This window comes from Morone saxatilis, unplaced genomic scaffold (genome assembly GCF_004916995.1).
Source record: "Morone saxatilis isolate NCDOM2014 unplaced genomic scaffold, NCSU_SB_2.0 Contig19, whole genome shotgun sequence".
Lineage (NCBI taxonomy): Eukaryota > Metazoa > Chordata > Actinopteri > Moronidae > Morone > Morone saxatilis.
This window is the reverse complement of record NW_023339751.1, coordinates 18,226,181-18,235,376: the sequence shown is the minus strand read 5'-3', so window position 1 is coordinate 18,235,376 and position 9,196 is coordinate 18,226,181. Positions and strand designations below refer to the sequence as shown.

General features: G+C 42.6%; 1 protein-coding gene across 1 annotated transcript in view; it reads left to right on the top strand.

Moving 5' to 3' along the window:
• Positions 1–9,196, top strand: part of LOC118329325 (homeobox protein Meis1) — an 88,175-nt gene that overhangs the window by 65,165 nt on the left and 13,814 nt on the right. The gene's annotated exons all lie outside the window — the stretch shown is intronic.

Here is a 9,196-nt window from a genome sequence, read left to right as displayed (position 1 = left end):
GGTTCCCTCTCTTACAAACACACCACATGCACAACTTTCCACAAACAAGATTAACCTCCCACGATTACACAGGTGTGTGGTCATGCACAAATACACACACGCACACACACTTCCAGGGTGTTGCCTATCCCCCTACCAATAAAAAAACAAACAGAATAGAGCACAGGAGGCTTAAGGACAAGACACGTTCAGTGGACTGTCTCTGACCTCTCTCTCTCTCCTTCCTCTCACACACAACACACACACACAACATGCGAAGCACACACAGACAACACTGCTTGGCTTTATCCACGTAAGAACATCCTGATTGTTAATCTAAGGGGTATTAGCTGTTAAACCCTGCATGCTGGGATCCCGCTGCCCCCTCACATTTCGTTGTATACAAGTGTGTGTGTGTGTGTGTGTGTGTGTGTGTGTGTGCTTGTCCAGAGGCATATTTTCATGCACGGTTGTTTGAGCGAGCAAGCAGTACATTGTAGCATGGAAGGGTGATTGAGAAGGGAAACAATAAAGTGAAAAGATGGGGTGACGGAGAGATGAAGACAAAGAAATGGGGAGAAAGAGAGAATGATGAGGTAGAAGAGGAGAGGTGGAAATAGAGGACAGAAACAAAATGTGACAGCAAAGAGAGAAAGACAATCACAGAGAAAGAGAGAGAGGTTACGTTAGGGGAACTGCCATTTCGCAGGCGTGTTGTTGTGCTGGTTGGGAAGCCCCGTCATTGGGTGTCTCCATAGCAACCCCTGGTGATGTTACCTCCTGACCCACTGATTTGGTGAAGTCAATTTTCCTAGCTGTGATTCTGTTTGTCATTGCTGTTCATGAACACACACTTGCTCACGCACACGCGCACACAAATGCGTGCATGACTAAATTTTCTCAGAGTTACACACACACACACACACACACACACACACACACATTTTCTCATGCATTCACTTGCACCAAATCAGGTCTACAAGTGTGACATCAAGCCAAAGAGGACTTCAAGAAGCATAAAACACTTAGTGGAAGTGTGTTTCACGGTCATACCCTGGTCATCAGCAGTGGATTCAAGTCCAATGGCCGCAGATGAACTGTGGGTCATCCATGTTTGTTGTCCCACTAGGGGAAGACCTAGCGATGACAAACATGTACAAACGACAAATAAGACATACAGTTCAATTTTGTCACATGTCCCAGCATGGAACGCGCACTCTGCCTTCCTCTCTCATCTTTTCCTTCACATATGTACTCACACACTTTCTTCCACACACCCACATTCTGTCTCCCTCTCTCTCTTCCTCTCAATCACTCACACACACCATAGACGTGTTAACACACATGTCGGTGTGTATTATTGATGAGTGAGCACGTGGTAGGGCTCTGCAGATTAAATAAAAATGCTAAAGGCCGGCAAGGGGCGCAGATCACTCATGAATTATTGGCAGAAATACGCTGCACCAGGGAATCTCAATTTGAATGGAGAAAGTGTGCATGTGTGTGGGTGGTAATGCATGTGCACATTTACACAGCAGAATCATATATTGAGAACATACACACATACGATACACACCCAAATGCAAATACTCGACACATCCCTATAGTAGCCTATACAGCATATACACACACAGATGTCATAGACAGGTAAAGTATGTATGTATAGTACACACAGTGAGTGAGTGTATTGTGTCCACACGCCCATACAGCAGACACATATGGAGAAGTCACCACATAACATTAACAAACACACACTTAACTCAAACACTTATGCTCATACAGTAAAATGCTCAACAGTGTTTTTTTTTAATTAATACACAAAGACCAACAAACCTAAATACACACAGACCAACAAACCTGCTAAACGCTATTTTGATGGATCCATGTTCATTAAACATATTGTGATATCAGCAAAATTATAATTTGATAATAACTATAATCAGAATTTGTAAAATCCTGAGTAATAAATTAAATACAGAATGTATTTTACTTCTCTGTTTGTATTTCTGAATACATTTTTAAGACATGAAAGATTATATTATTCAGTAGATTTAACTATTAATAACTCTTTGTTAGTTTGAAGTCAAAAAAAGAAACAAAATTCTGTTGTAAAGCCAACTGATACTGTCAAGTTCAGAAGCCTCAGAAGCCTCAGAAAGATTCTGGGACAATTTTGTCTTTGAAAAAATAGTTTATTCTAACAGAATCATTGAAATTATGAACGTACTTATTTCATCTTATTTCATTGAGCTCTGAAACTTTCTCACATGAACTGCTGTCCCTCATAAGCCCCTGTAGACGTGGTGTATGATGATGAAAGTACACAGCCTGAAGCAAAAGACATCATCTCTGCTTAAAATCAAACAAATCTTAGAGGCAGCGCAGTTATGTTAATTAAAAACTCAAAATACCCCCCCCCCCCTCAAAAGAAGAAAGTTTGTTATCCTAAATAAATCTGGACCAGAAGGGCCTCAGAGCTGGATTACCGGAACTGTCCATTCGGAGACAGAGACATTGTCACCTGACATCCTCACATGTCATGACAAAAATTGTGATGTGAACATAGGATATATATGGAACAGTAAAGTAAGAAATCAAGCAGTAATCAGATCAGGAAAGTAACCAGTTTGTCCCAGATTTCAGTCTATCAATAGCCACAGTATCTAAATGTCCTTGAACAATACAACCCTTTACCTGCACACATTGTAAACCACTCTGAATCATGCATCAGCTAAAAGCTCAAAGTGTAACATATAAAATGTCTTTCTCTCTCTGCTTTCTCTTTCTCTGGCTACAGTCAGTATCTCTCTGCTAAGTTCTCCTAACGCTCCGGTGATGTAAAAATCGATGGCGAGGTCATCAGGTTTCCCTTGTTGGCTGCCCCTCCCCTTCCTGCCTGCAATTTAATAATGCCCCTTTAAAGGCAGTGTTTAAGCCTTGCCGAGCGATTGTTTTGTCAATAAGACCTCCTTTTACGAACGTCTTAAAAGCATGGACAGGGAGAGAGTGAGAGAGAGAGAGAGATTGAGAGAGGTAGTATTTAAGAGGGCAGAGTGGACGGACGTTGAGGCTACTTAGGAAGGAGCGGCGTGGCACGTACATATATGCTGCTTATCAGGTTTCAGAAAGGATGAGCAGAGGAGAGGAAGAGGTGACGGAAGGGGAAGGAGAGCAAGTGAGAGGGGGAGGAAAGAGACGTGGGACAGGGTAGGAGAAAAAAGAACATGAAAACATGGATGAGAAGAAGGAGAAGCAGCAGTTTATTTTCTTTTTAGTAACAACAGATACAGAACAGTTTGTTACATTTTTACGTGCATTTCTTATTCTAATAAAGCATAGCGAATGAATGAATTATTACAACTGTGTTCCAGTTTTCTTAGGTTTGGCCTTTGTTGGCAGTTGTGATAACATATTTTTGTTCTGGGAACGCTGTGAAAAGAAGTTAGACAGGATGAGAAACACAGTCAGATGATCCGACAAGTTTTAAACAGACTCCTGGGTTAGCCAAACGTATCAAAGAGAAAATAAAGGCAAATAATTTCCCAAATGGTCTTTTGTAAACATCTCTTACAGTTTACAGAACAAAATCCTGACACTTGCTATAGTTGTGTGCACCAGAGTTTTAACACCAATTAAAGTGTTGTTGTTTTTTTAAAATCTGGCTAAACTGGCTAAAGATCTTGCCATCAAATATTCCCAGGTTTTATATATTACTTTGGCGAGTACAGTGTGATCACAGTTAATAGAAAATGATGTCCAAAATGAAATAAATGAGACCGAAGTTGTAGTAAACCAGAACTGAGACATGAGAGACAAACAGGTAGAGTGAGATGAGTTGTATGGTTCAGTATGTTGACAGGCTAGAAAGAGAGATGCTGGAACTTGTTCACAGAAAGCCTTCTGAGGTGTGTGTGTGTGTATGTTTTGGAATTAGCAGGCCCAGTTTCAGTCCATGCCCTAGAGCCTGTTTCATACACTGCAGCTCTGTCAAGTTGTTTCAGCCTGAAACTCCTTGACATTACAGCAAATACCACACACACACACGCACACGTTTCACTGGTTATGACCTCACCCTCAGATTTCAACACTTTTAAAGTTAAAATGTGAAAATCATCTCAAAAGCAATATTTTTTTCTGTCCGTTTGAAGCCTGTTGCTACCAATAGCCTTTTACAGGAATCTTTAGCCTGTGCAGACACGACCCTGTCTTTGCTGTATTATGTCAACAGAAATATGTGTAGACATGTGTGTGTGCACGCTTATACACATATAGGTGTCCATGTGCAAAGACACACTGTGAACCAAACGCCATCTCTCCTTCCCCCTTCCTCCCTCTTTCTTCTTCTCACTCTCTCTGTTTCTCTTACATCACAGCACGCCGCCCGAGGCCAAACCTGCATTTCTCTTCATTCGCCTCTCTCTCTCAGTCTTTTTTTATTCCCCTCTCCTCTCCTTTGCTTTTCAACCTTCTTTTGTAGTAGTGGAGGGGGGGTCCAAAACATGAAAGGCGGCAGAACGTGAATGCCAGGGCCTGTGCTGAAGCACACATGGTCGGTGTCGCACCCACCGCCATCAGTTAGTTGTTGTTCTCATGCTGATGTTTTCTCGTGTTGATCAAATGCTGTTGTGAATTGAAACAGCGGGGATGCAGCGCAAGTGTTTTGTGCCAGAATAAGAGATTGAGTAAATTTAGGACACCTACTCTGACAATTAGCAGGCAGAATACTGACATTGATTTCATGCAATTGAGATAAGTGATGGTTCCATGTAAAGGATTCGGAGACAAAGCATAAAAGAATGAGGCTAACAGACTGTTTCTGCTGGCACTGACGCATATGTGGCGACCACCCATAGGGGATTCTTCTGAAAGCCTGGACATATGTGACTCTTATAAAAAAATGATCAAATTATTGACTGGTTACTTTGTATTTTAGAGATCTTAACAACAATTTTTCACCTTTAAAAAGGACTATATATGAATATACTTGAGTAATCTTGAGCAGATCAACTCTAATTATTATTAGTTAATTAATTATTAATTATTTGGTGTTTGCCGACTGTGGATGTCGGGGGGAAGTGACACATGTAGAGACAGGATATGACACGGGCAGTATGGGGGGATTTAGGTCAACCGCTTTGTGTTTGCAGCAGTCCTCACTGCAAACCCTGTCAGCAATAAAAGCTCTGTGTGGCACTGGTCATCTGTCTATATGTGTGTGTGTATGTGTGTGTGTGTGTAAACTGTGATTTTCTTTTTGGTGGCTAGGGGTGTGTATTTATTTGCGTATATGATAAATGGAAACACATAATGTTAGTATTTACATGCAAATATATATGCAAAACCCTGCGAAACCTAAAAAATACACACAAGAAGAGTACTGCTAAAAGAGCAACACGTTCACTCAGACACACACACATAGGCGCACATATATTTTGATCCAAGCCCAAACACTAAAGGACACAGACTCTGTCCAATGTTGTGTTTGTGGAGTGGGCGGCACAGGACAGCCATGTTGTTTCTGGGTAAAGCCAGGCTTCAAGCCATACCCTCTCTCTGGCATTGATGGATGGCTGGCTAACTGAGTCCAAGACTGTCTGAATGTGTGTGAAGGGAAGCAGGAACAGAGATAAGAGTGACAGAGGTCACATGTGACCGCTGCACCCTCCCCTCTGATGCCTTATTCTTATTTCTTTGTTTTTCCTTCTTCTTTCTCTCTTGTATGAACTCTCTCTCTCTTTATTTATCTATCTCTCTCTTTCTCTCTCTCTCTCTCTCTCCGCAAGTCCTGTTTAGAAGTCAGTGAGTGTTGCAAAGCCAGCCCAGTCAGAGCCAATGAGTTCATGTATGTTTTTCAAGTGGCCAACATTTCCTCTCTATAACTCTGAGGCACCTGGTTGTCATGGACACACACACACTAAACACACGTACACACTGAGCTCTTCTCCAGTTTGTGTGTTTGTGTGTCAGAGTGTATGTGGTTACCCAGCCTGTCAGTCCACTCTGTAAAACCAGCTTTAGTGCTAGATTCATGGCTCTCTTAATGGACACTGGGCTCTTGGGTAGTGGAGGAACAGAGTGTGTGTGTGGATGTGTGTGTGTGTGTGCTTACATACTTGTATTTTATGTGTGTGCAGTAATGGGGATTAAGTGACCCCATGGCTGCTCTCAGTCTAAAGCTCCTTTTAAATTTCACACTGTTTTCTTATGTTTCCCTCCATATGTGGCACTGGATCCAACTAATCCACCTCATGTTATTAGGAGCTGGATCAGCAGACCAGCATGTATTGAGTGTGTGTGTGTGTGTGTCAGTGGGCGTGTCTGTGCATAGCTATGCATGAATTTGGAGATGGTTCAGGAACTGTTTGCCTGCCAATAAAGACTTATATGTATTGCTGACTCAAAACACAGGCCTCCTGTCTAATAACAGCCTGGCTGCAGCACTCGGACTTGGCCGTGTGACTCCTACATGACCTCAATAGAACCTTACTTGTCAAATGCATGTGTGTTTGTGTGTTTTGCATATTGTTTTTACGTATTTGTGCATGTGTGATCATGCACGTGTGTTTATGTCTGTCACGGTGCCAAGGTTATATGTAAGGTACCATACCTTCTTCAGAGATCTAACGCAGACAGCCTTTTTCTGTGGAAGGACGTTGAGAAGCAGAGAGGATCATGGGACTGAACAGGGTGTATGTTTGTCTGTAAGAGTGTTACAGAGTAGCTTTGGGGAAAACAATGGGAAGTAAGTGCTTGTAGCAGGATGAGTGCCTTGAGTACGTTTGTTGCTCTGTGTATGCACGAAGGTGCTTGTACATGTTGAAAACTGCACAGACAAATGAATGACAATCAGTCTCTCTTTGCACAATATTAGGCATGGCTTACTTATACACTAGATAATTGTAGCCTTTATTGCACAATCCATCCCCCATGTCCCCCTCTCTTAACTGTTTGTGGATGTGTGCCTGTTGCAAATAGAGTTCTGCAAGCAGCTGCATTAGTTTATTTAAACTAATCTGAAGTATCTAATCGAAGCATCTGACCTGAGGACGACACTGAGGAGGAGAGAAAGAAAGAAAGGGAGGGAGGGAGATATGTGGGGGAAAGAGAAGGAGGTGATTTATGAGTTAACTCGTCAACTGAGGAGGAGAGAAGGGGAGAAACTCATAACTGTAATTCCCTCACACACCCACGCGCAGTTCGCTCACGTACATATACACACATACAGTATGCAGGTGCATGCACACAAATGCACTGCCACCCCCTGCTGCACATAGGATCACGTGTGAGTATAATAAAGTAACTACTTACTTAAGAAGATGGAGATGTGCTGGGACACAAGATGAGATAATAAAGTTCTGCAGGGATACAAGGTGAGACATAAGAACTGAAATGGGATGTATGGTGTGAGTGTTAGCTCCAACAAGGCTGTATGAATTCTTATCTTTTGCTTTAGGACTGGTAACTGTACACAAGCATAAACCAACTGCTTCTATGCAGTTTATGTTTTTTATATGTCATGTAGGACTAATTTGAGTAGAAATCACTTTTATAGAAACAGGATTGTTTTTTTTCCCTAAGAAACAATTCAGATTAAATAAATAAATAATTAACAGAATGAATTCAGATGAAATAACAGGACATTGCTTTAGTTTGCATAGATGGGTGTGTGTGTGTGCGCGTGTGTGTGTGTACGTGTGTTCACCAGTGAATAGGAAGGATATGGGCTAGGCGTTAATTGTGGTTGAGCAGCAGACAATCGATGCTAGCCACGCAGTGACAAGCTGATGATAAGCTACACGATTCTACCCGTCAGAGCTCACTTTCTTTTTAGTGCTTTTAAATCACATTGATTGGCAGCCAGAAGGAGTGTGTGGTTATACAGTTATTTTAAGCGGCTCTCATATTTGAATATGCATGTAAACCCCTGTCGGCGTGCGCTGAAATCCACCGCCGGGTACTGACGCGTGTGTGTGATGCTGGAATATCCAGTTGTGTATAAATGTGAGGTTTGTGCAGGCCTGTGCATGTGCGTGCACATTCTCTCAGATTACTAATGTAATATTGGTAGTGAGTGCAGAGGACGTGTGTATATATGTGTATGTGCACACGTGTGTGTTTGAGTGTGTCTCATATTACTAATATAATATTGGTAGTAGGCTCAGGAGATGTGCGTGTGTGTGAGTATGTGTGCCACAGAAATTGAGAACTCCACATGAATTTAAATCAACGAGCTTGCAGAGTAACCTTTTGTATATCCAATCTGCATCTTTCCACTGCTCGTTATTAAATTATCCCCTAATTGGTCACGCAACAAAGGCAGCTGATGAAAAAGACAATTTCTTGCTTTTAATTGGGCATTTCACGTGTGCTTCGTGTACACCTGTGTGCGGCTGCTTCGGCTCAGTGTGTCTGAGTATGTGTGTGTGTGTCTCGGGTGTAATGAGAATAGGACATTAGCAAGGGCTTGGCAGACGCCGTCGCAATCAGTTCCACTCTTTCCAGAGAAGGAGGGAGAGGGGCGGGAGGATTAATCCAGACATTAGCAATCTTAGAAGGAGAAATAGATTGGAGGCAGAACAACAAAGAATAAAATTCACCCAGTTTCCTCATGTGACTTTTAAGAGCCTTCAGTTGTGTGGCATAACATGCAGCCAACATTTCTGATCCACTGTGCCATGGGTGCGTCCACGCTGGGAATCAGACTCATACCCATGGAAGTGTTTGCACCATGCTGGACCTCCACTATACAAGGCCAAATTTTATTTCAGGTCATTTTCCTTCCTCCAGCTTGTCTTTTGGTGTTTTTTGCTCAACTTTAGGCGTACCACCAGTGGTGTGTCACGCCAAAATAGCCCAGCTATTGTTGCAGTCAGCGGAGCTGAATAGTGCAGCTCATTGTGTTGTGATGGGAGGCAGGGGAATGAACAGGCCATAAACACTGGCCCTATAGCACCCAGGGGTCGTGCAAAGGTGAAGCCTCACTCCCCCTAATAGAGGGGCTCTGCTTTCCTCTTCTCTCCCTTTCTCTCTCTCCTCTCTCTCTCCATCACTTTGTATCTCTTTCTGAGTCTCTCCCTTTCTTATTTCCTCTCTTGATTCCCTCCTGTTTCTCTCCCTCACCCCTACCTCTCCCTCTCTCACAGTCTTTTTCTCTGTCAGCTTATTAACGGTCACAGCAAGAGTGTCTGGTTTGCAGACCAGAGCCCCTTGCCCCCCC